The sequence below is a fragment of the Bos grunniens genome, chromosome 11, assembly GCF_055505025.1.
Source record: "Bos grunniens cultivar Pamir isolate PY7600 chromosome 11, Bosgru_T2T1.0, whole genome shotgun sequence".
NCBI classification, from domain to species: Eukaryota; Metazoa; Chordata; class Mammalia; order Artiodactyla; family Bovidae; genus Bos; species Bos grunniens.
Genome location: NC_141175.1, coordinates 636,073 through 663,115, shown reverse-complemented (window position 1 = coordinate 663,115; position 27,043 = coordinate 636,073). Strand labels below are relative to the sequence as shown.

At 46.5% G+C, this 27,043-nt stretch overlaps 1 long non-coding RNA gene across 2 annotated transcripts; it reads right to left on the bottom strand.

Annotated features, from left to right (window-relative positions):
- Positions 1 to 5,295: 5,295 nt before the first annotated feature.
- LOC147362180 (uncharacterized) lies at positions 5,296 to 26,222 on the bottom strand. 2 transcript variants are annotated; one of them, XR_015136003.1, is made up of 7 exons: positions 23,956 to 26,222; positions 17,999 to 18,135; positions 16,425 to 16,656; positions 13,307 to 13,975; positions 9,363 to 11,521; positions 9,025 to 9,220; positions 5,296 to 6,425 (listed from the first exon to the last, which is right to left on the bottom strand). It is a non-coding gene; the product is annotated as an uncharacterized LOC147362180 (long non-coding RNA). The 2 variants fall into 2 exon arrangements; XR_015136002.1 differs by lacking the exons at positions 13,307 to 13,975; positions 16,425 to 16,656; positions 17,999 to 18,135; positions 23,956 to 26,222 and having other exon boundaries at positions 9,363 to 12,912.
- Positions 26,223 to 27,043: the final 821 nt, after the last annotated feature.

The following is a 27,043-nucleotide window of genomic DNA, read 5'->3' as shown; positions in this document are numbered from 1 at the left end:
GTCCTGGGATCCCTCTAGCCCCTCAACTACTGCATCCAGCTCCTATGGCCTGGCAAAAAAAAAAAAAGCTCTCTGGTACCATTAAGATCCCCGTTGATTGCAGATCCTGTGATCTTGCTGGTGCCTTGACTTACTGCAGCTTCCTAAGTCCTTACCTAGGATTTGTTGGCATAAAGTTCAACCAGGAAAAACAGAAAACAAAACCTATTTTAGTGTGTCTCTTGATATTTGGTTTTGTTTTTACATTTGCAAGAGCAAAACAGAGAAAATGAAGCAAAAGGTACTTTCAAACATATGTGGTTAACTGATTTAGAATTACTGATTCAAAGAGTGTCTATAAAAATAAAATGTGACTTCCACTTCCAGCTTTAAGAGGAACAGTATCTGAACTTCCTCACCTGGCACTGGTAATTAGAAAGCTGAACAAAATACTGGGAACAACTGTTTACAGATCCTGGACAGCAGGCCATGCAGGACTAAGTTCCTAGAGTGAAGATGCATACACAGATCCATCTGCAGACTCCTGGCTGTCTGCCTTCAGGCAATTTCCATGCTGCAGGTACAGGGAGGGGAACCCAGATGCAGCCCAGGAAAGCCCTGATCTGAGAACACAGGTGAGCCAGGGAGGCACAGAAGATGATATGTGTGGGGCAGGGGATTGAAAAGAAACAGCTACTCAGACAGAAAGAATGATTCCAAGTGCCTAATGAGCCCGCTGAGTCTCTGTCATCTGATCACACACAGGTGAAATTCCACAAGGATGAGCAGGAACAACTTTTGAGGAAAGAATGGTTACTGGAGATCTATGCATTGAGTGGGACTGGATGCCATGATCTTAGTTTTCTGAATGTTGAGCTTTAAGCCAACTTTTTCACTCTCCTCTTTCAATTTCATCAAGAGGCTCTTAATTCTTCTTCACTTTCTGCCATAAGGGTGGTGTCATCTGAATATCTGAAGTTGTTGATATTTCTCCTGGCAATCTTGATTTCAGCTTGTGCTTCATCCAACCCAGCGTTTCTCATGATGGACTCTGCATATAGGTTAAATAAGCACAGTGACAATATACAGCCTTGATGTACTCCTTTTCCTATTTGGAACCAGTCTGTTGTTCCATGTTCAGTTCTAACTGTGGCTTCCTACAGGTTTCTCAAGAGGCAGGTCAGGTGGTCTGGTATTCCCATTTCTTTCAGAATTTTCCACAGTTTGTTGTGATGCACACAAAGGCTTTGACATCGTCAATGTTTTTCTGGAACTCTCTTGTTTTTTTGATGATCCAGGGGATGTTGGCAATTTGATCTCTGGTTCCTCTGCCTTTTCTAAAATCACCTTGAACTTCTGGAAGTTCACGGATCATGTATTGCTGAAGCCTGGCTTGGGGAATTTTGAACATTACTAGTGTGTGAGATGAGTGCAATTGTGCGGTAGTTTGAGCACTCTTTGGCATTGCCTTTCTTTGGGATTGGAATGAAAACTGACCTTTTCCAGTCCTGTGGCCACTGCTGAGTTTTCCAAATTTGCTGGCATATTGAGTGCAGCACTTTCACAGCATCATCTTTTAAGATTTGAAATAGCTCAACAAATAGTTGGAGAAACAGTGGAAACAGTGGCTGACTTTATTTTGGGGGGCTCCCAAATCACCACAGATTGTGATTGCAGCCATGAAATTAAAAGATGCTTATTCCTTGGAAGGAAAGTTGTGACCATCTTAGATAGCATATTAAAAAGCAGAGACAGTACTTTGCCAACAAAAGTCCATCAAAGCTATGGTTTTTCCAGTGGTCATGTATGGATGTGATAGTTGAACTATAAAGAAAGCTTAGCACAGAAGTATAGATGCTTTTGAACTGTGGTGTTGGAGAAGATGCTTGAGAGTTCCTTGGACTGCAAGGAGGTCCAACCCTGGGTGTTCATTGGAAGGACTGATGCTGAAGCTGAAACTCCAAAACTTTGGCCACCTGATGTGAAGAGCTGACTCATTAGAAAAGACCCTGATGCTGGGAAAGATTGAGGGCAGGAGGAGAAGGGGACGACAGAGGATGAGATGGTTGGATGTCATCACCAATTCAATGGACATGAGTTTGGGTGAACTCAGGGAGTTGCTGATGGACAGGGAAGCCTGGCGCACTGCGGTTCATGGGGCTGCAAAGAGTCAGACACGAGTGAGCAACTGAGGTGAACTGAACTGAATGCATTGAATAATGTCCAACATTCATGTGGGGCTGAGAATCCTCAGCAGCCAGAGTGAAGGAACCTCCTTGAATATGTGGGGCATTCAACTGAGACAGAAAATGCATGTATTAGAGCTGAAACTAAAAAAAAAAAAAAAGAGAGAGAGATGAAACTAATCACAAGCCTTAAAATAAAGGGCATATAGAATTGTACTAACAAACCTTAGCAATAATCATCAAAAGTGTCTGTTATAAAAGTAATCATTTCCTACTAGGAAAAAGCAAAATGAACACTTTCTGAAAACATACAAAGAAAACAAATCAAAAGACATTTCTATAGCCCAGGAAACTTCAAGACACTTAGGGGTCCTGTGTCAGATAGCAGGTCCAATGTATATTTCATATTATCTCATACCCATCCACAAAATGAATATAAACCCCTTTATATACACTGCAAATATGCTAGAATATTCAAGAAATTGACTACTTTCTGGAAAAATATGAATTCTCAAGACCAATATTTAAAGCAGCTATAAGAAAAGAAAAATAAGCAAGGAAGGCTGTAAAATAAATTTTTTCAAGAATTACTTCTGAAAATCATGTGAAGGCTATGCAAGCAAAGAACAACTGACTACAAAAGCACCACATAATTTTAGAGAATCAAGAATAGAGGAACAGAAGAAATCTGTATTTTGTGAACATAATTTAACCCTGATAGGAGTCGGACACAACTGAGTGACTTCACTTTCACTTTTCACTTGCGTGCATTGGAGAAGGAAATGGCAACCCTCTCCAGTGTTCCTGCCTGGAGAATCCCAGGGATGGAGAAGCCTGGTGGGCTGCCATCTATGGGGTCGCACAGAGTTGAAGCAACTTAGCAGCAGCAGCAGCATGAGAACTTGACATAAGTGACATAAAACAAAACGACACACCAATTTTACCTACTATTCTTGGTCTCCTAATCCATTAAATGCTCATTAATGATATATGAATCATTGCAGAGAAATTCTCCATCTCTAAAAAAACTTAGGTTTCCTCACAATTTTGGTTCCTTTAAAGGAAGTCAAGCTGTACAGTCTAAGAAGTGCTTGCTCCAGAAGATGTGGAATATATATACAATGGAAAATTACTCAGTCATAAGATCAAATGAAATAATGCCATTTGTAGCAACATGGATGAACATGGTGATTTCACTTTAAGTCAAGTAAGTCAGACAGAAAGAGACAAGCATCGTATGACGTCACACATGTGGAATATTGAAGAATGATACAGATGAACTTATTTACAAAGCAGAAGTAGAGTCACAGACATAGAAAACATGCTTATGGTTACCTAAGAGGACACGGGGGTGTGGGGAGAGGTGAGTCAGGAGTTTGGGGTCAGTACACACACACTGCTGTGTATACACCAGGTGACATAAGGAGCTGCTGTGTAGTGAGGGAGCTGTACTCAGTATCTTGTGACGACCTGTAACGGGAAAGAATCCGGAAGAATATATAGTCGCTCAGTCGTGTCCAGCTCTTTGGGACTCCAGGGCCTGTACCTGCCAGGCTTCTCTCAAAGGAGGGATCACAAGGAGCTGGACACAACAGAGGGACTAACCACACAAGTCCTACTCTGCTCGTTCTCAGCCAACTTGGAGAAAGACAGGACGCCTTGTCAGCACTGCAGTAAGTTCTGCTCTAAGATGCCTGCCCTGTAGGGAACAATTTGAACATATTCTGAACTTCAGTTGTGCTTGCAAGTAATTTTGTCAGGAGAAAGAGTTGGTGAAAGAAAGCACAGCTGACCCAGAGGAAACTAACCAGGCGGGAAAACACAGAACACAAGCTTAACACACAATAAACATTAAACTGACTGAGGACATTGCGGGAAGTGTCCTAGTTCATGCTCTATTTGTCCACACTTAATTGAGTGTGCTCAGTTAAGACACTCTGTGTCTAGAGTGCGCTGTCATTCTTGGCTAATTTAAAATATAGTGTATTAATAGGAAATTGGAGGCATAATAAGGCAAACAGATCAGGAGACGACTGTCATCGAGAAGAGAGTTGATGACTTAAAGTGCCCAAGAGGAGGGACAGGCCACGCCACTGGGCCACACGGGAAAGGATCAGCCTTGTCCGGAGAGGGAGGGAGGGGAACTCAGCACAGGGGCCTTTACTGTGACTCCTCAGGAGGGAACAGTGAGCTGGGTGCGCAGGCTCAGGACTGGCTGGTGCGCGTGATGTTAGCGGCCATCCTCGGTGTCTGGCTCTGGGTGACAAGGGAAGGGGACAGTGGCCCGGAGCGCAGCTTAAATGTCACCTCCTCAGAGACACGTCCCCGTGTGCATCTGCGGTGACAGCTCCCCCATGTCTCCTACCCTTACCACCTCGGTCCTTCACAGCACCAGGGCCGGCCCTGTCTGCACCCGCTGGGGCTCATCACCCATTCATCCTCGGGCCCCAGGACTCTTCTCCTCCCCGCCCCTCTCTGCCCCAGCCCCGCCATCCCGCTGTGCCATTTCCCGCCCTTCACTTCATGGAGCTGATTCTTCTACAAGCTGTTCTGTTTATTCCTTGTCTGGTTCCACAGTGTCAGCTTTGCGGGAGCAGCAGAATCCTTTCTTTTTAAAGTGTGGTGGTCTTCTGTTTTACTCTCCTCTTGAATGTCAAGGACTGTGAGGTGTCGTGGCTGGGTCCCTGCCCCCAGCACAGGCCTGGTACAGAGCACATGCGCTCTCAGCATTTGGGGAAGAACCAGCAGTGGTAAGCCTTGTTGCTGCCCCCCAGGGGACTGTTAAAAACAAGACAACAGCCCCAGAGGAGTTGCTTAGTTAGGAACCATGCTAGCAAAATAGACTTAAATGCAGTTTTGGCTCTTCCAGAAATGAAATCTTGAACCAGTCAGCCAGGAATCTTCTGATTATCACTAGTTAAGTCATCTGCCTGAGAAAGCTTTCCAGCCTCTATTGGAAAGTAACCTCACAGTAACCACTTGGATTCTTTGCCCAGTACAACTTCCTTGTTCCTGATCCCTTATGCCTATAAAAGTCTTTTATTTTGTGCAACTCCTCAGAGTTTCTAACTGCTAAATTGGATGCTGCCTGATTCATAAATCTTTAAATAAAGGCACTAAGATTTTAAAATTTTACTCAGTTGAATTTTATTTTAATAGGGCATATAGCTTATTTTGGAGAAGGTAATGGCATCCCACTCCAGTACTCTTGCCTGGAAAATCCCATGGATGGAGGAGCCTGGTGGGCTGCAGTCCATGTGGTCGCTAAGAGTCGGACATGACTGAGCGACTTCACTTTGATTTTTCAAATGGCAACCCACCCCAGTGTTCTTGCCTGGAGAACACTGCAGGAAGTGTCATAAGATGTATATCCCTGGGACATGCAGGAAGTGTCATATGTGATGCATATCCCTGGGACACGCATCACAAGAGGGCATGTCCCAGGGATGGGGGAGCCTGGTGGGCTGCCGTCTATGGGGCCGCACAGAGTTGGACACGACTGAAGTGACTTAGCAGCAGCATAGCTTATTTTAAGATTATATTTGGCTTTTAAGAGATTGTTATAGATTCAATTGAGCTTACTATGAACGATGTCGGATTCAGGATCTCCGAAGAAGATTTAGCTTCAGGACCAGGGACCAGGATTGATCACTCAAGAGCGTTTGTGTAGCAGAGTTTTATGACAGTGGGAAAAGGTCAGAGAAAGCTTCTGACATGGACAGCAGAAGGGGGTGGGGAGTGCCCCCCCTTGCTAGTGTTAGCAAGGGATGTATATACTTTTTAAATTAGTTTCTACATTAAATCAAAAGAATGTCTCAAGTTTGTGAAAGTTTTACCAGACCCACTCCCACAATTAGCATTTTAGGATAACAGGATTAGAATTTAACAGAAAGATCCTAGCAGACCCATTCCCATAATATACATTCTAAGATATCAGGATTAATCAGAAGGTTTTTAGGAAGGAGAAACTGTCCTCAAGCAGGATACATTGTTGTTATATGATCCCTAGTACAGAGTTTAAGTGGCTCAGATGGGAAAGCATCTGCCTACAATGTGGGAGACCTGGGCTGGATCCCTGGGTTGGGAAGATCCCCTGGAGAAGGAAACAGCAACCCACTTCAGTACTCTTGCCTGGAAAATCCCATGGACAAAGGAGCCTGGTAGGCTACAGTCCATGGGGTTGCAGAGTCAGGCATGACCGAGCAACTTCACTTTCTTTCACAGAGTTTAAACTCAGTTGTGTAATCATCAGTTCTGGGCCTAAAGAAAGAAAGAAACAAAAACAAAAACAAATGTCTTAAGTGACTAAGACTAAGGAATGTAGAGAGAAAAAAAAAAAAGATGTTTGTCCTTTCCTCCTCCTTGAGAACTCCAGACCCTCTCTCCTCAGCTTCCCCCAGACTTCTTATCAACCTGCCTAGGAACTGACTCTCACTTTGAGCACCTCTTCAGCCTGTGAGCTCCATGAGAACATCAGGCCAGAAAGATAAAAGACCTTGAGTAAATGTTATGATGACTGAATAACTGTACAGATAAAATGATTAAACAGAGTCCATGAGAAGGTTACATTCACTGAAGATTAGCTTTTTCTTCCTCCTCCCTCCCTCTTTCCATAACAGAAGTTAAAGGGATTTATATCACCCTCACCTCATAAGGAACTCCAGTGGTCTGGGTGAGTTTTATCTTTTCTCTATTTGTACACTGGAAGACATTTCATGACTGTACCCCACGAAATTGAGAAAATTACTACTTGAGGGGCAGGGACCCTCCATGTTGTCTGAGTCAAAACAGAACAATATGTGAACACAGGATATTGAGGAGGTGGCTGGGCCCCTGGGCAGCTGGAAGGAGGGAGACAAAGGCAGAGGGGTGCTGTTTCCACCTCCCTCCTCCCAACATGACACACTTGTCCCTCTTTGTACTTAATCAATCTGATCCTGATTATCTGGAGATTGACATGTCTGCTGGCAGATGGTGTGGTCTTAGGTCACAGCATTAAGGCCACCAGACCTCAGTTCTGAGCTGTTTGCCAGACCTAGGACAAGTCTTCAGCGTCTTAGATCTGCTGTTTTTAACCCTGAACATTGACAGCAGTACCACCTATGTGAGGCCCAGAGGCAGAGGCGTCGGCACTTGGATTGGTCACTGAAAGGCTGCAGCCCCGTGAAGGCTGCCCCTAGAACCCCACCTGGAACACGAGTGGTACGTGCAATATCTGGATGAAGCAGTGAAGATGTCAGCGAGAGACACTCAGTTGGTGCCAGGACAGCATTGAATTAGAGCACTGGGCTTTTCTCCACTCACTTCCAGAGGGTCAGGCCCTATTGCCACTGGCCACATACCCTGAGTGATAACCATCTCCTGGGAACTCCAAGTCACAGCCTGATGGCTGGGCCTCCAGAGGGCTGAAGGATGTGTCAGGAGCGGTTTGCCCACAGATGCTGGGCACCCCAGGGCTCTGACAGGGGCTGGTGAGGTTGGCATGGCAGGGCCCCACAGCACAGGGTATTGGGGTGCCTGGTTGGGGCTGCCATCATCTAGGGCCATACCACCATGAAGGCCCCTGGTAATTTCTGAGCTCAGAAGCTAAAGCAAGGTTGAGCCTGGCTAGTACTTGGTTGCAAGACCAGCTGGAAAGACCAGGTGCTGTGGACTTTCCCGCTTGTCTCTCCTTTCATCTCTCTCACCCTTGGCCACCCTTGGTCTCTTCTTTGGCCATTGGGAAGTGGACCTATTGTTTAGCCTTGGCCTGAGTGGGTGCTGTGGGGGTTCTGACAATGGGCAGCACAGTTGGGCTGCCGTCCTCTGTGCTTGCTGGCCGCTCTGGGTTGGTGGGCAGGTTGAGTGCCTACAGGAAGGCAGTACTTTATGCCATGGAACTGTGTGCATAAAATGGTTCTAATGGTGACATTGGACCTCTGTGTATTTTCCACATTTAAAGAACTGTAGCGCGTCTGTGTGTGTGTGTGTGTGTGTGTGTGTGCATGTGTTAAAGACAGGAAAATTCTGAAGCCAAACAAAAAATTGGATCACATGATAAAATATGAATGAGCTTCAAAAACATGACACTGTGTAAGAAACCGGACCTAAATGGCCACAGTTGTACAAAGCCATGTGCTTGAAATACACAGAATAGGCAATTCCATGAGGATGAAAGAGTGAGGAATGTGGAATTTAAGTGACTGATTAAGGAACATTAGGTGTCTTTGTAGGGAGATAAAATATAAAATCTTCTGGATCAGATAGTGATGATGGCTACACAACTATATAAATAGGCAATCACTAAAATATAGTGCTCAAAGGAGAATTTTTGGGTATATGATATATATTTCAACTTAAAATGATTAATTTGAATTTTTTTTCAAAAATAACAAAACCCACATATTATCCTCAGTGCTTTATTTGGTTCTCACTCTAAGCTCTGTAGACATAAACAAACACGCCTGTGTCTGTGTGTGCATGCTCAGTCGTGTTTGACTCTTTGTGACCCCACAGCCTGCAGATAGCCAGGCTCCTCTGTTCATGGAATTTTCCAGGCAAGAATACTGGAGTGGGTGGCCATTTCCTACTCCAGGATATTTTCCTGATCCTTCACTGTTTCTTCAGAATTTGTCTCCAGAGCAAGGAGTCAGCCACCACCACTCGCCTAGGCTGAGACTCAGGGCACACACAGGAGTGGGGACATGCTCTGGTGGGAAAGAGGGAAAGCGTGTCCTGCTCAGAGCGTGTAATATGGGGAAGCCAGACGCAGGCTGGCAGGAAGAGGGCCATCCCAGGTGACAGCTTAGATGAGATTTGGCTTCCCCCATCTGGTACTAAATAGAAAGGAAGAAAAATAAGGAAGGTGACAGTCACTGACCACGCACTGAATCCTGGAGCCCATTGCTGCAGGGGCTGGGGTCTGGTTTTCCAGGTCGGTTGCTGCAGGGCAGGACCTCGTGACTGGAAGGAGAGGTTCCCCAACTTCCCAGTGTGTTAAGAAAGTTCTTCATTTCAACATCCTTCTCTGGTCGTCTTCAATTGGATACTCTGTGGATAAACTTGAAACAGTGTTTCTGAAATTAATTGCAAACAAAGGTAATAATTACGTTATTGTTGAGTAACAATGATAATGTTAATTTTCATTATAATTAATTTCAAGATTTCTCATTGAATACCTACATTACAATACAAATATTAACAAAAACCCCCAACAACCTGTCGGGCCATCTGGTCGACCTCGCCACAGCAGCCACCAATGTCAGCTTTGTGATCCTCACACAGATGTATCCGTGTCTCATACCCGGGAAACACAGCGCCTCCACACGGACACCATCCTTTCCACTTCTGAGCCCGAGGAGAATAGAAGGGACTCCTGGCGCCCCTGGAATAGATGCAGCCCGACCTGCAGGAAACCCGTCTGCGGAGTCCTGAGCACGTCACCGGGAACCGTGGCCGCCTGGGGGACGACCGTGAAGGCAGCGGGACGACCGTTCCCCCAAGGAGGCAAGGAAGCGCTTCCGGGCGCTCTTTGGGGAGGAGGACGGGCGGCCCGTGGTCCCTGCCGGTGCCTCCTGTTCTGGACACCAGGGCCGGCCGTCTCCGGGGAGAGGACACACGTTTGTGAATCGGGACTATCGGGGTCCATGGGGGAGGCTGGGAAGACTGGACATGTCTGCGTGCGTCCGTGTGGTCCGCACCTCCGGGCGCGTGGGAAACATCGAGAGGCTGTAACCCCGCGGACGCCGGCGCCGTGACCTTTCCTGCTCGCGCTCAGCTGCCCCGGCGGTGCCCGCGGGCAGAAGGGGCCCCGCGGCGCGCTGGTCCACCCGGCCGGGCAGCGACACCGCCCGCCGCCGCCCGCCCAGGCCGCGGACCTGCAGCCCGAATCTCCGGCGACAGCAGGCTCTTCCCGGGTCTCATGGCACCGGGAGCGTTGCCGCTGTCACCCCCGGCCTCTGGAGCTCTGCCCCGGGCTCGGCGGCCGAACCTTCGCGGGAGTCGCCAACGTTCCCCAGGAAGGGACGGGCTCACGGCGGCCGCTGGGTGGCTCCCGACGGGCGGCGCACACGGCCCCGGGCGGACCCCGACCGCCGGGCCGCCCTGACGCCCCGCTTGTCCCGCGCGTCCGCCTGGGAGCCGGCTCCCGGCCCGGCAGGGCGCGGAGACCGACACCAGACGGGAGGGTGGGAGCTGGGAAGACCTCCCCGGGCAGCTGCGGGAGAAGGCGCGCTCCTCAGAGATTCCCGAGGCTCGGAGCCAGGCGGCCCAGAGGGCAGGCCCTGCTCCCGGGCGGACTTAGGAATTTAGTGAGACTTAGACTGTGTGGACTGTAAAACTGAAACCATGAAAGGACTGGGTAAAATCATGTATGAATGATTTTTATTCTGTGGAATAGAAAGAGTGGAATCATGATACAACATTTGTTTTAAAACAGTCTCTTCAGAAGCCATCAAAGAAATGAATGATAAACAGCCATAGATCACCTTTTCATATTCCACACGGAAGGTCCAATATAACAACTGAGCGTGGGAGGAACATTTGTGCAAATACCTGTGTACTAAGATTGTTGATATTAGTATCACTCAGTATAAAATCAGAACATTCAGGAAACAGCCATTAAGACGGATCTGGGAAGGAAATTTGTATCGGTACTGACTTGGAAAGATCTGTATGATGAATTGTTGGATAAAATAGCCAAGTTATAGGATTTCCACTGGTGCTAAAAGAAAAAAATATATACATTTGTACATTTATCTTTTAAACGAACTAAGATGGAAAGGCAAATGAATTAGAACAGCTAAAGCAGCTTTATAAAAAGAACACAATCTTTTGCATAGCTTGGCACCTGGTGCCAGAAAGAAGTGTCTTCAGAAACCAAAATGAGCCACACTGCCTGCTTTTCTGCCTCCTCCTCCTGTGGCCTCCAGGCAGGCAGCTGGCATCCTAGCCCCTTAAAGTCACTGCTCCACTCAGACAGAAGCAGATCCAAGGAGGGGTTGGTATGACCTTGGCTCTGCAGACTTGGGCTCCTCAGCCTCTTGCCTCATCCTGGGAGCCCCCAGCCAGTCAGTCATCACCCCAGTCTTCCCCACCAGAGGCGACTGGCCCCACTCTGCAGGGGACAGCCCTTGTCTCTATGAGCTCTGAGCTGTTTTCCCAAAGGAAGGATTTCCCCTTTGCACCGCAGGTATGAAGCAAGGGGATGACTGACTTTTTGCACCTGGACCCATCGCACACTTTGTCCTCACATCTGGCCCCAATTATCCCCATGAGGGTAGAAGAAGGCCTTCCCTTTACATAGGAGGTGTGAGTCAATGGGACGCCTGAGCTTTCACATCTGGACCTTTCATGCACATTTGGTATGCACTCAGCTCCTGAAGACACAAGACAGAGACAGGGTTAGGCCTCTTAGCGTGCTGTGGCCATTGCTTCCATAAAATATCCAGGGTCTCTAAGCAGCACCAGGGAGGCAAGAATAAAGAAGCATGCAATCATTCAAGCCACACACACACACACACACACACGGAGAGACTATAGAATCCACCTGATCCTAAGGGAAAATGCAACTCTGTAATCAACCACGTCAATGTGTTATGCAGAAGATAATCTAAATGACCTGATTCTATAACAAATTTTCAATTATTAATAAATATTTGCTGTCCTTGTGTTTATTCTGAGATTACTGAGAGTAACATGGCCAGTTTTACATTACTTAAAAAAGATTTATTTCATGGGGCAAAATTTAATAAAACTTTACTTTTCTTCAAGTAAAACTCCAGCATACAGTAATTAAAATACTACTTTCCTGAGCCAGAGCTGGCAAGTTTTTCTAAAGGGCAGATAGTAGATATTTTAGACTGTCATATGACCTCTGCTGCATCTACTCAATTCTGTTATTGCAGCAGGAAAGCAGTCTTAGATATCTTTATAGACACTGAAATTTGACAGCCATATAATTCATATGTCTCACAAAACTTTATAACATTTAAAATAATAAAAATCATTCTCAGCTTTTAGGTCCAACCAGCACAGGTTGTGGTAGAATTTGACCCAGGGGATGTAGGATGCTATGGCCTGATCTATAAAACCACAGTGGAACTGTGAGGGGAAGCATGCTGACTGAAACCACCCACCCTGGCCAGGCACCACAGTAACCATTTGCACGAGTTGTTTTATGACAGGAGGTCCTGGTAAGGAACAGGGAACTAACAAGCCTCCAGCAACTGGAAGAGTTCGGGAAAGGTCAAAAGGAGACATCACAGGTCCGACCACCTCCCAGAATCCTTCTCTCTGGCATCCATCTTGGCTGAACCAAGATGTGCACCAGCAAGAAGGACTCTGAGTCAGAATGATTGGCTAAAGACAACCCCAAAACTAATCCCATCACCGTAAAACCCGAGACTGTGAGCCGTGTGGCAGAGCTGTTCTGGGTTCCCTTACCCTACTGCTCTCCATGTGGGTGCCCTTTCCCAATAAAATCTCTGGCTTTGTCAGACATGTGTCTCCTCAGACAATTCACTTCCGAGTGTTCGACAGGAGCCCAGTTTCGGGCCCTGGAAGGGTCCCCCTTCCTGCAACAGTACACCTGATGTGGAACACCCACTTTGTTCTCAGGAATCAGTGACCTGTAAGGATGTGGTTGTGAGCTTCATCCAAAAAGGCCAGCCCTGTCTTGTGATGCTGGAAACATCAGTCATCTGTGGGTGAGACTGTCACCATTTAATAGAGAATCACCCAGAGCAGCTTGGCTGGAGTCAACTCTCATCCCCACCCCCCACCTCTTCTAAGGCTCACATTTACCTGAAGGACATTTTTAACAAATTTTATTTTAAACTAGCCCTGAAAGAGAAGACACTTTTCAGACAAGCACAAATGAATAAATGAATTATAAAACTTACTACAATGTTCTCAAGCAGTTTAATATTTCACTATATGGGTTTTTTCCTCTATAAACTAGCAAGTTCCATAAGGGTGAAGGACATCTAAGAAATTACATAAACAAGATCAGAGCCCTGGGAAGTCCTAAATATCTGTCTCCTTGAACTGAGAGCTTAGGGCAAAACTTAGCAACTTCCCATATTTTAGCTTAATACTGAAAATGGATTTTAGTGATATTTCCAATTAAATTTTTCAATGCATCAGTTTAGCAGGGGACTTACCAGAGTGAAACTCATCTTTCTTGCAATAATCCAGTTACACCCCCACGAGATGCCTGTGCCTTGAGGCTGTGCAGTTAGAAACTGCCCATATTATCAGGGAAAGAGCGCACATTTCAAAGCAGGTTATGTGTTTAGGAGAGAGTGGAGGGTGCAAGGTGCGGGGAAAGGAACAAGTCCATATCCCTGGAAGGTAGAGGAATCAGGTCCTGATTCACTGAATTGGGAGCATCTATTTTCCACATAGATTTTCAGAGACGCAGCTGGCGAAGACAGCGGATTGGCGCTGAGCTTGGCTGTCCTCCCACAGAAAGGAGAGCTGAAAATACCAGACTACTGCACGTTGGAGCAGCCTGACAAGGCCGCTGCACAGAAACCCCCCTCAAAGCCTGATGTGCCAGTCAAGGTTGTGGACAAAAACAAAAAGTCCCCACAAAATTACAGCCAGGAGAAGTGTGCATCCGTCTCCCATTTAGATGCGGAGGGAGGCAGCCCAGGGTTGGTCTGGCAGGGCTGTCCCAGAAAGCTCCATTCCCATCCTAGGAATACTGTTCTGTCATCCCAGGGGTGTTTGCCCCTCCAGGGTGGACAGGGAGCAGAATGGAGCCTCCCTTTCTAGGCTGACGTTCCCAGCAGCAAGACAGCAGGAGAAGAAGAGCCAGGTTCTTTCACCTAGAAAATAGTCAACAAGTTGCACAAATTGTTTTCCCTCCATCCTGGAAGGAGAGCTTGTCTCATAAGCATCCCAGCTTCAGAGGATGATGGGAATGTCTGTAGTCTCGGGCAGCCATGTGCTCAGTTCAAAACTGAGTGTGCAATCACCCTAGGAGAGAAGTGACCAGACTCCTAGGAGCCAAATGGGCGTGTCTGCCATGTTCCCTCTACCCACGCCCTTCCCAGAGCTCTTGCTGTATGAGAGTTTGTCCTTCAAATTGCATCCATTCACATTTCAGGAATGGGCTGAAAATCATGAGTTCATGGGTGGTTCTCATTAGATTTGCTGGTAGGCCATTGATTGAACTCCACTGCTAACTCACAGAGTGTCTCTGGCCAGGGGTGGCTCTGGGGCAGGCAGTGTGGGCGAAGAATAATAAGGTACCCAGTGGGAGCACCAAGGTGTCAGCAGAGGCATCAAATCACAGGGGAAAGGAAAACACAGGGATACACTTGGGGTCAACACCCACATAGTGTTGTAGGAAAATAACTAGAATTAAGTAATTACTTCCCTGATGGTTCAGATGGTAAAGAGTCTGCCTGCAGTGCAGGAGACCCAGGCTTGATCCCCAGGTGGAGAAGATGTCCTGGAGAGAGGAGTGGCTCCCACTGCAGTATTCTTGCCTGGAGAACCCCGTGGACAGAGGAGCACGGCGGACTATAGTACATAGCGTTGCAGTCAGACCTGACTGAAGCGACAGCATGTGTGCACACAGATACCTTAACAAGGAGACTAGTGAAGACCAGAGACATCAGAAGAGCCTAGACCTTTGAAGAGCTTCGAGAGCGCTCCATGCCCAAGATGTAAATGGAGAGTACATGGAAGGCGCCGACTACAGCTCCCCCTACGGCTCCTCTTGTCTGTCTCCCCCATTAGTAGGTCAAGAATGAACCAGGGGACCCTGAGTGTCTGGGCAAAGCAGAAGCCCGAGGGCAGGACCCACCCTCCCTGGCCAACCCCCTTCCCTCTGTCTCCACAGCCCAGGGGCCTCAGCCACTTGTGCTCTATGCCACACACCCGTGTAAACAGGTGTTATCACTTCTCCTAAAGAGTGAAGCACACTGGCGGAGAACTAGCACCTCCCAAACAGTGACACCCAACTTTAGACTAATGTGAAATTTAGGAAAATACAAATTGATGTTAAAACAGCTTATAACATAGCTTTTATTTTCACCAATGCCTGCATTATACAATTAGTCATAAGTAATCTTGTTCTAAACATAGGCTTTTAATTTAGAAATAATGCTGTTTTCTACTTTTTCAAAAATGTACCTTTGCAGCCAATGTTCAATTCCTCTCATGTCTTCTTAACCAAAGCAGACTTTTTTTTTTTTTTTGCATCTTCAGAGACCCTGTCAGAGTGTTTCCTGAAGGTTAGGTGAGAGTTTCCCGGGTCACAGTTATCCCTTCTCCTGTTGCCAATCCCTTCTCCTGTGCCAATCAGCACAGGTGTTTTTTTTAACCATAAACGCTGGTTCTGAGAGCACTCGCTGAGTGACTGGCTCGCATAGACACGGAGCACTTTGTCCCCATCAGCGTCTGTGGCTGGTGTGGCCACTTGGAAGCAGCCTGGCATCCCGGCCCTCACGCTGGGCGAGCCACCCTGCTGGCCCCTTCCCTCACCGCTTCCACCCCCAGGATCCCAGGGCGTTAGACCCTCGGGGCCACTCTGTGCTCCTACCTGACCCCTCATGGGTATGGACAAGTCATCCTTGTGCCCGTCCAGGAGGAAGGAGGTTCTGTCACAGCCCAGGGAGACCCACGGAGGAGGCTCCATCCCCTCAGAGGCTCAGGACTCCTCACGGAGGTGTAGGGGGATCTTGGCAGCTGAAGGAGCCTCAGCGCCTGCCCTCTGGGTTCTCACCTGCTGAACAAAGACTGCAAATGCCTCTGGAAGTGGGGTGGCTGTGGGGCAGGTGAGACTCGAGTGGGTCCAGTGTGGACGGCAGGGGTTTCTAAGTTGCAAAGCACAGGCCAAGTCTCTTCTGAGCTGGAAGTATGGACCGCTCAGAACCTGCCCACCAAATGGAGGGATTGGTTGGCATCCTTGTTGAGGCAGTCTGAGCGTGGGCTGGAAAGGAATCTCCAGGCACAGCATTTCAGAAGGCAGTGGGTTGATTACAAACAAAGAGATAATGTGGGCACTGCCAGCACAGTGGGCTGACCTCCCTGGCAGTGGGCTGACCTCCCTGGCAGACCAGGGAGATTTGGCAGTTTTTGTGGGTTTAATAACCAATTTTTATGGCCTCAAGACAAAGAAAATTCCTGCTGTAGGGCTGGCATCGGGTGATTGATTAGGGTGCTATGGGGTGTTTACTGGAGTGAGCATCTTTGCCTAATTGGGAGTCAGGAAGCTTGTTAGTGATGATTGGGGGTTTTGGCAATGGTTACAAAGGGCTGAGTTACCTTCAGAAGTGTCGTTGGTCCTGGGCTTGGCTTCTGTGGCCTTGGACAGGACTCACCAGTCCTGAGTGTAGGTTTCTTAGAGAGAAATGAGATGGTGGAGAAGGAGAGCTCCTGGTGAGAGCCTGGACCTGACATCCATCCTTCTTGATCTCAGCACAGGAGCTACGGGTTTCTGTGTGTGCAGCTGTCCCCAGGTCAGACCAGCTGCCTTCTGTGGGCCTGATGTTCAATCCTGATTACGTAAGACAGATGCAAAATGAGAGTTAAGACCTTCGTCAGGTTGTCCTCTGACTCCTTCATTCACAGCCTGGAACAGTGCTTCATGACACCTGCTGTCCCCACTACACACTAAGGGCTCCCTCCCCAGAGCACGTTCATGGAGGCCCACTTTGTTCCTGGCCCATTCCAGACACGGGCTCAGCTGTAGGTCAAGCAGGAGGCTGCAGACCCCAATTCTTATATGAAACTAACAGGCTCAGAGACAGAAAAAATAAAATGTATGCAAAGTCCAATGGTAATACGTATCTTGGGGAAAAATAAAATCAGGAAGTTTAGGTGAATTTCAGAATGTATTTAGAGAGTAATCAATGGGGATGTCAGAGTGTTCTGAGCTGGGAGTGCAGCAAGTGCCAAGACCCTGAGGCCACAGTGGAAAGCATGTTCAGGGTTTTAATAGTGTGGATTCTTTGATTTTTCTTGAGTCTATTTTCCTTTCTCTTTTCTAGCTCATTAATATAAACCTGGGCACCAGTTTCTTGAATTCAGCATATTATATTGTGGTGAGTCAAAGTGAAAGCTTCAGTGATTTTGGATCAAGTGAGCACCTGTTTATTGAGTGGTCTCCCTGGGCCCGGCACTCTGGGAGTAACCAGGAGGCTGTGGAATGGACATGAAGGTCTCCCCCTTGATGACCTTGGTCAATGAATTTCCACCATGTCCTGAGGCCCCTTTCACTCCACTTTCTCCTCACCTCACCTGGGTCATGAATTCTGGTCCAAATGCTCTCATATATTTATCCTCTGTAATTCCTTCCAGATGTTTCTAACCGAAGATCCACCAAACTGCTCAAAGGCAATGCAGCCCCAAATGAGTCCACCCTTTAAGGGTAGCCACTAATCACCCTGCCCTCAAGTCCCAGGAGTGGCATCTGCCTCGTCACAGCCAAGCACCTCCCACCGTGATCCCACCACTGCAGGGCTCCCCACTGTTCTCTCCAGCCTCAGACTGCACACTGACCTTCACCTCTGCACCAAGCCACTCCCCTCAAGCGGAGGGCAATTGCACACAGAACACCATGTGTGGTCATTGCCGGTAAAGAGGAGCTATGCCAGAGCAGAGGGCAGAAAGATTTCCCTGAGCAGGTAGAAACAGGCCAGTGTGGCAGCAAAGTTCACACAAGGGTTGAGGCCGGCAGCACACTGCAGCCCCTTCCCCCAGTTCCCCAGGGGGGCCTGTGATCTCAGGCTACCGTCTTGGTGGGCTGCCTCCTGTGTTAGAGGGATGCCCCGTTCATTCACTCATCTTGTGTTTGTCTTTGCACCCAGTGCCAAGCTTCAGCTAGATAACTAACTCACCCTTAGAGACCCAGTTCAGAAGTTGCCCACTCCATGAAGACTTGCTGATGGCCAACCCTTCTTCTTGGTGCATCTGGGCTCATCTGAAACTCCCCAGGGCTCTGATCATGCTTGATTACCTCTCCAGCCTGTGAGATCTGTGAGGAAGGAACTCAAACTGTGATGATGCCTCAATGAGCAGTAAAAGAAACACACCACATGTGAGTTCATCAAAGGTCTCTTTCTTCTCTTCCCTCTTTCTGGGACCAGGAGCTGAGGGGCCGTGTCTCACCCTCACCTCATCTGACACTTCAGTAGTTAGCAGGATTTTTATTTTCAATCGAATAAAGAAAGTTCATGACTGTACATCCTTGAGAAACAAATGGCAGGACTCCTTCCAGATACCCGAGCCAAAAGATGACATCCTGGGAACATAAGCTGTCTGGGCCCCTGGGCAGCAGGAAGTGGGGCCACAGAAAGTCTTTACCCTCCACCACCAGGACACGCTTGCTCCCTCTTTGGACTTAACCAACATACCTCATTACAATTAGCTGACTACAGCTGTAATTCAAGGTCTCTCCTTGGATGGTCTGTCTTTTGGAGACAGATTTAGAGGTCACCAGACCTCAATTCTCAGAGAAGGCAATGGCACCCCACTCCAGTACTCTTGCCTGGAAAATCTCATGGGCAGAGGAGCGTGGTGGGCTGCAGTCCACGGGGTCACTAAGATTTGGGCATGACTGAGTGACTTCACTTTCACTTTTTACTTTCATACATTGGAGAAGGAAATGGCAACCCACTCCAGTGTTCTTGCCTGGAGAGTCTCAGGGACGGAGGAGCCTGGTGGGCTGACGTCTATGGGGTCGCATAGAGTCGGACACGACTGAAGTGACTTAGCAGCAGCAGCAGAAATTCAACTTACCCAAATCTGGAAACACTATTTTAGACAGACATTCCTAAAATATAATTATTCTTAATAGTTTATATCTCATTTACATTTTTTACGAGTTTTTTTTTTCTACAGGTACTTTCCTTGTTGACAAACTTGTAACAGATATAAAAATATAACAATATTTAACTTATAATAAACCTAGGCACAATGAAAATATTAAGCTTAATGTTAACAACTCTTAGACATGTCTATATTAGATTAGCAAAGAAACATTAATACTAGATATTTCATATTGAATATTTCCCAGTTCACGTGAATCTGATATTCTTTTAGGTTAATTTCTCTTGTATTTAGAATTGTCTGATTTGTAAGTACTTATTTTTCTTTGAAGTGAAGTGAAGTGAAGTCGCTCAGTTGTGTCCAACTGTTTTCAACCCCATGGACTGTAGTCTAACAGGCTTCTCTGTCCATGGGATTTTCCAGGCAAGAATACTGGAGTGGGTTACCATTTCCTTCTCCAGGAGATCTTCCCGACCCAGGGATTGAACCTGGGTCTCCTGCATTGTAGGCAGATGCTTTACCATCTGAGCTACCAGGGAAATGTGACCCTCAAATGTATGGCCAGCTGGCTTTCAACCAGCATCCCGAAAGGACAGTCTTTTCAACAAGTGGTGGTGGAACAACTAGAGAGCCGGTAAGTGAAACAAACCACCCACTCCCCCCAACCCTTACTTTAAGAATTTTTATTCTTCAACTTTTCTTTGGGCAATTAAATTAGAACTCATTTACCATTTTGGCAATATTATTAAAACAAACAAACAAAAGACACACACTGAGACATACAAATTGAGACAGACAGACAGAAATCTCATAGTTTTCCACTTGACATTTAAAATGTCTCTTTGACCACCCCCTCCCCCCACCCATTTTTTTGAAGTTCTAATTTGCCCAAGGCTGAGGTCTCAGGCAAAGTGGGCTGTGTATTTCAGGGACATGAAAAGGGTTAACTTCAAGCTTTTCCCTAGGCAGTCTTTTTAACAAACTTGTTGTTTTTAATTGCATATGCAAAAAGAACTGGTTCTGCAGTTTCCAAGAAAAATTTTTTTCAGTTTAACCAATTTTCTCCAGAGTCTAAAGAATATCATGGCCATCCTGTGTCAGAAAGTCACCTTTCCTTTCTGTAGTCATAGTTTTATATCTAAATTATAGGCCAAATGGTGCTCAAATTGACTCTGATGTTAGGGGCAGATCAGCTGATAAAAATCATGGATTGTCCCTCTGGTTGGGAGGTCTTTGTCCCATGAGAAGGATCTGAAGGGTTAAGGGAATTTGCAGAAGTGGGGGAAGCTTGGTCCTTCCCCACTCTGAGAAACAGGAGTAGTTAGAAGGGAATTCTTTAGGATGTTCAGGGGTTGGGGGAAGTTGGTTCCCTCCCCACCTGAGAGATAAGCATAGTTAGAAGGGGAGCTTCAGAATGTTAGGAGAGCTTTTGATCCTTCAGGCTTTTGAATATAGGAGAAAGACCTGGACCGAAGGGAACCTCAGAATCCTCTCCAAGAGATCATGTGGGCATGAAAGGTCGAGTAGGGGTCGTCTAGGAAACCTGATGGAGAGAGACAGAGGGGGACAGGAGACAGGGAGGCAACAGGAAGACATGCGGCATCGGTCCCTGAGACCCGGATTCCAACTGAGGGCCCCGAAGGACTGAATGTAAGGAGATTCTGAGTTCTCTCACTGCTTTGGGCAAAAGCTAGTGTGCCTTTCAGAGGCCATTTTTGGGGTTCCCCACAGCACAGGAGTGTGGCTGTGAGGAGTTACCTCATGTCCAAGGTCAGGGGCGGCAGCTGAGAGGAGCTACCTCACATCCGAGGTAAGGAGCAACGGCTGTGCTTTGCTGGAGCTGCCGTGAAGAGATACCCCATGTCCAAGGTAAGAGAAACCCAAGTAAGATGGCAGGCACTGAGATAGGGCACCAGAGGGCAGACACATGGAAACCACAATCACAGACAGCTAGCCAAGGTGATCACATGGACCACAGCTTGTCTAACTCAATGAAACTAAGCCATGCCCTGTGGGGCCACCCAAGATGGACGGGTCATGGTGGAGAGGTCCACTGGAGAAGGGAATGGCAAACCACTCAGGATTCTTGCCTTGAGGATGCCATGAACAGCATGAAAAGGCAAAAAGATAGGACACTGAAAGATGAACTCACCAGGTGCCCAATATGCTACTGGAGATGAGTGGAGGAATAACTCCGGAAAGAATGAAGGGATGGAGCCAAAGCAAAAACAACACCCAGTTGTGGATGGGAATGGTCTTAGAAGCAGGGTTTGATGCTGTAAAGAGCAATATTGCATAGGAACCTGGAATGTTAGGTCCATGACTCAAGGTACATTGGAAGTGGTCAAACAGGAGATGGCAAGAGCGAACATCAAGTTGGACTATAGAGAAAGCTGAGCACCGAAGAATTGATGCTTTTGAACTGTGGTATTGGAGAAGACTCTTGAGAGTCCCTTGGACTGCAAGGAGATCCAACCAGTCCATTCTAAAGGAGATCAGTCCTGGGTGTTCATTGGAAGGACCGATGTTGAAGCTGAAATTCCAATACTTTGGCCACCTGATGTGAAAAGCCCCTGATGCTGGGAGAGATTGAGGGCAGGAAGAGAAGGGGACAACAGAGGATGAGATGGTTGGATGACATCACCAACTCAATGGACATGAGTTTGAGTAAGCTCCGGGAGTTGGTGATGGGCAGGGAGGCCTGGCATGCTGCAGTCCATGGGGTCACAAAGAGTCGGACACGACTGAGCGACTGAACTGAACTGAGTTTATATTTGGGCCAGGCCTTTTGCAGGGCTAAATTTTCCAGTTTCTGAGAATGTAGCCAATGGGTGAGTCTGAGAGAGGCTCCCAGGATGTACCAGAGCTCACTCTTAGCCTATCTGCCATAGAATGGGCTACTGAGAGTCACCGGCTGACAGAAAGGCGTCCCTTTTGTCCCATTGATCTCCTCATGTGACTAATGCACGCAAATGGCCGAGGGACCCAACAGTCTCGCCTGACAGTGAGAGGTGATCCATAAGAACTGTGCAGCTAGGGCACTGAATGACCTGGGCAGAGATAGATTCCACACTTTTCACAAGGGCATGGGGAACATTCTCCAAATTGACCATATGTTAGGCCAGAAAATAAGTCTACTATCAGTTCAGTTCAGTTCAGTTGCTCAGTTGTGTCCAACTCTTTGTGACCCTATGAATTGCAGCATGCCAGGCCTCCCTGTCCATCACCAACTCCCAGAATTCACTCAGACTCACGTCCATCGAGTTGGTGATACCATCCAGCTATCTCATCCTCTGTCGTCACCTTCTCCTGCCCCTAATCCCTCCAATAGACTCAAATCATACAAAGGAATGTTTTCCTGTCACAATGCAATGAAACAAAAATTAATAGTAGAAGGAAAAGTGGGAAAATCCACTTTTATGTGAAGATTAAACACACTCTTAAATAACCAGCAGGCTAAAAAATAATAATGAAAAGGAACTTAGAAAATACCTGAAGACAAATCAAAATATAAATGGAACATGCCAACATGTATGGGATTCTGCAAAAACATCACCAACAATGAAATGTAAAGCTGTGAATGCAAACATTAAAAAGAAAGCTCAAATAAGCGACCTGTCTTTACACCTAGGCAGAAAAGGGAGAGCAAACCAAACTCAAAGCTAGAAAAAGGAATGAAAATAGTAAATATTGGCTCTCAGATAAATATACAGAAGAGGAAAACCAAAGAAATCAATTTTAAACAAAAGTTACTTCAAACAGGTCAACAGAAGTAACAAATCTTTAGCTATACCGATTAAGAAAAAAGACAACTAAAATCAGTAACAAATAGGAAACATAACTACTGATATCAGAAAGTAGCACAGCAAGGGAGAACTCTGAGCAGCTGAGCGCTGTAAGGTTGGATAACCTGATGAAATTCTGTTATTTAAGCCTCAGTCTGTGGTATTCTATTCTGGCAACCCTAGCAAACTAGCACAGCTTTATCCTCTTTCTTGCAAATAAAAGTTATGAAAACAGTGCCCAAACCCACAAAGTATATAAAGTATCCTAAAGGAGGAAAAGAGAAAAGGATGAACTACCTAGGGTGTTGAGAAAAATCTTTTTCTTTGTTTCTTACCAAAGTTAAAATAAGAACGTCAAAACCAACTGAAAAGACTCATGAATAGACATTTTAGAGAAGCCAAACAACAACCGTGGTAGGACAACCAGAAAGTCATTCAGTTGGTAAAAACAGTAAAATAATATAGTAAAATAAAAACAGTAAAATGCATTTTATTTGGAGGTTTTTAAAAAATTCAATTTATTGAAAATTCCAAAGAGGTTATAATACAGGTACATGATTCAAGATACTGAAAATATGCTTTGCCTTAATCTGTGCCTCCTGTCATTTAGCCTGTGTGTCCAGGGCCATCTGGCCTCCATAGGTAATATTTTGTTTCTTACAGGTCCTTCTAGAGTTCCTTGTAAGCAAACATGAAAATACATTTCTCCTTCATGCCCCAATTCAAAACACAAATAGTGGTATATTAAGCATGGTGTTTTGTTACATGTTCCTTTTATTTATTTGACAATGCCTTGGAAGTTGTCCTCTATCAGGACATAATTTCCTGCAGAGCAGTGCACTGAGTGGATGATGTGGTAGTATAATCCTTCTTGGCCATCCACATTGGGATGAACACTGATATGCAGCAATCTGTTTATATTACAAATAATGCTGCAATGGAGAACTGACCTGTGCTCCTCTGCTGCTAGCAAGTGTAGGATATATTTCTAAAGGATTTGTAACCTGGAGTATTTGTAACTGAGAGAGCATTTGATAAGATGCTACCACTAAGATCCTTCTGAGCCATCAATGAGCCTTTGTCTTTAAACTGCAACTTCTCTATCACACAACTCCCTCCCCCCCCCCGTGTTTAAAACTGCTTTCCAATGCTTTCTAACCTTCAGAAACCCTCTACAGTCTTTCCTATCATCAGCACTGCCCTTTATTCTCAGTGCAGTTACAACCTCACCGGGTATGTACCTGTTGTCTCCACTCTCCTCTGGGTCCATCACGCTCAACTCACTCCTTTAGAGCTGGAGCCAACATGGCCAGATAACTCCTTGAGTGTAGAGAAATGGGTCATGGATGATCTGAGCCAGGGAGCCTGGTGCCCAGGAGAGAGGGAGTGTCCATAAGGGGTGTAACTGGGGAGAAGGAAAGGTATATTAGGTTTGATCCATGGTAATTTTTCAGGTGAAGTTTCTACAGAGCCCAGACATGGGAGCAGGAATCTTGGTTGGAGAATTTGTGCTTGGGAATTTGTACCCAAATAGCACAGCTAAGATGGGAGGCGGGGACTCCCAAGGGAACAGCCTGTGAGTGAGTCTGCTGTGAACCTGCTGTGAGTGCCAGGGAGAGACACACACGGGGACAGGATGCAGCAGAGAGGCAGGAAGGCAACAGCAGGCATTCCAAAAGGAAGGGGAGAGTGTCATGGCAATAAGGACATGCCACAGAAGCATGTGCCACAGAAGGGTGGCGGTAAATGGAAAAGGGATCAGAAGTCATTCATAAGTCCTGGCAAGTTGTTTCATGAGAGGCTAAGGGCAGAATCAGACCATAGGATACAATGAAAAACAGATAAAATCAGTAGGTAAAACCCATTCATGTTCAAATCGAGATTTTGTTAAAATGCTGTTTTAAGGAACATAAAAATACAGTCTCAGATGGGAGGACGTTGAAGTTTAGGTGATGGCTGACAGAATGATTCCCTGCCTAGAAGAGATGCCATCAGCAACAGTTCTGTGCAGAGTCGGGCAGAGAGCCCATGACACCGGCGGACGGATGTGATGGGAGACACGTGTGGAAAAGGCTGGTGACTGGAGGGCTTCAGGGAAGAGGGAATCTTGCAGACTACATGTACCACTGTGTAGATAACATCAAGGGGGAGCTATTTGGGTCTTAGGAATTACTTAACCTGAAAAAAATTACTTAAACTGAATTTTAAATTGGCACCATGTAAAGTGCAATGGCTTCCCTGGTGGTTCAGGTGGTGAAGAATCTGCCTGCAATGCGGGAGGCACAGGTTTGATCCCTGGGTCAGGAAGATCCCCTGGAGAAGAAAATGGCAACCCACTCCAGTTTTCTTGCCTGGAGAATTCCATGCACAGAGGAGCCTGGCGGGCTATAGTCCATGGGAAAGCATAGTAGGAATAAACCCAGCAACGTGAGGAAGTGTGCTGTGTGCCGGGTTTTTCACCAGGACAAAGCCTGCCAGCTTTGGATCAACCCCTTTTGTCTCTGAACTTTACTTGTATTTTAGCGTCTTTCTCTTTTATAATTTAAAAGTCACATTCCTTAAACTTTCCAAGCAGTTTTCCTGGTAGGCTTTCTCCCATGGAAGTAGGATTTCTAGGCATGGGTTCTATGTTTCCTTTCCACATAAGCTTCATAAAAAGCCGAACATTTTTTTGAGGTAAAAATTCTGCAAACAGTAGAAATAAATTTATTTTGGTCCATACTGGCCAAGACTACAAAAATTGCTCCTCAGTCTCCTGAGTTTAAAATAGGCTCTCTGGTACCATCAAGGTTCCTGCTGATCTCAGATCCTGTGATCTTGCTGGTGCCTTGACTACTGCATGCACTCTGTCTGACTGCCAGGGCCCTGTGTCATCCATCTGTGTGGGCACATGGCATCAATGTGCTGTATTTATGGAGAAGTATTCAGAGCAGGATCAAATCCCGGGATCAGGGACTGGCAGCACTGAGCTAGCACTGACTCCGCCCCCCGCCCCGCCCCCTTTCCGTCACCACGTGTGTGCTCACTCACGTTAACTCAGCCCCCATGTGTTTCCACCCTCCAAGTTGGTGCCCATCTCAGGACCCTTGTCCCTGCTCTTCCCTCTCCTAGAATGCCGTTGTCCTAGAGCTTAAAGTGGCTGCTGTTTTCTGCTCACCTGGATGGCAGCTCAGATATTAACCTCTTGGATGGGCATTCTTGGACCAGCCTGTCTAATGCTGGTGTTTCCCCTTTACCATCCCTCGTGACCCTGATGTTTTCCATCAGTGTTGTTTAGTCACTAAGTCATGTCTGACTCCTGCGACCCCAGGGACTGCAGCCTGCCAGGGTCCTCTATCCCTGGGATTTCCCAGGGAGGAATCCTGGAGTGGGTTGCCATTTTCTTCTCCAGGGTATTTTCCTGACCCAGAGATTGAACCCATGTCTCCTGCTTGGCAGGTGGATTCTTTACCACTGAGTCACCTGGAAAGCTCAGTTTTTTCTTTATAATGCTAATCAAAACTTTTCCCCAATTAAAATTTTTATTTATGAGTCTGTGTACTCCAGAAAATCACATGAGGTCAGGGTCCCTATCTGTTCATTTATTAACGTGTCTCCAGTGATTACAATTCTCAATTGATAAGTATTTATTGAGTAATGAATACAAGAGCCTTAAGGTCCCTTTAATTCAAATTCATGGATTAGAAATGAGACGTGAGCTACCAAGTGTCACACAGGTGGTCACCTCAAGCCAATCCAGAGATAGTGAACTGCACACTTTAGAGCAGAATGAACCGCTAGTGACTGAAAAAGAAGATGGACACTGGGATTCAGGTGAAAAACATTCTCCACAATATAAACCGTGGGAAAATTTAGTGTGACTTATTAGACCAACAGATCTGAAAACAGGAGCAAAAATGGCCTCAGTGACTTGATATACCTGAAGGATTCAAACTCAGAGACTCCTAAGACCTTACCCAGGATTTATTGGCATAAAGGTCTTCGGGGGGGGGGGGGGGGAGCCATCTAAGTGTGTCTCCTGATATTTCATTTTAACATGTTCATGAGCAAAACAACAAATACGAAACAAAAGACACCTTCAAGCCAGTGTGGTTAGGCGATTTAAAATTATTGATTCAAAAGTACAATTTTCTCTTAAAATGAAATGTGATTTCTGCTTCTAAATACAAGAAGGAGTGTCTGGACTTCCTCACCTACTACTGGTAATTAGAAAGCTGAACAAAATCCATGAAATGAACCCTGAGTCAGAAAGCTTGGCCAGAGACAACCTGGAAACCAACCCCATCACCATAAAACCTGAGACTGCAGGTCACGTGGTGAGAAGTCCCC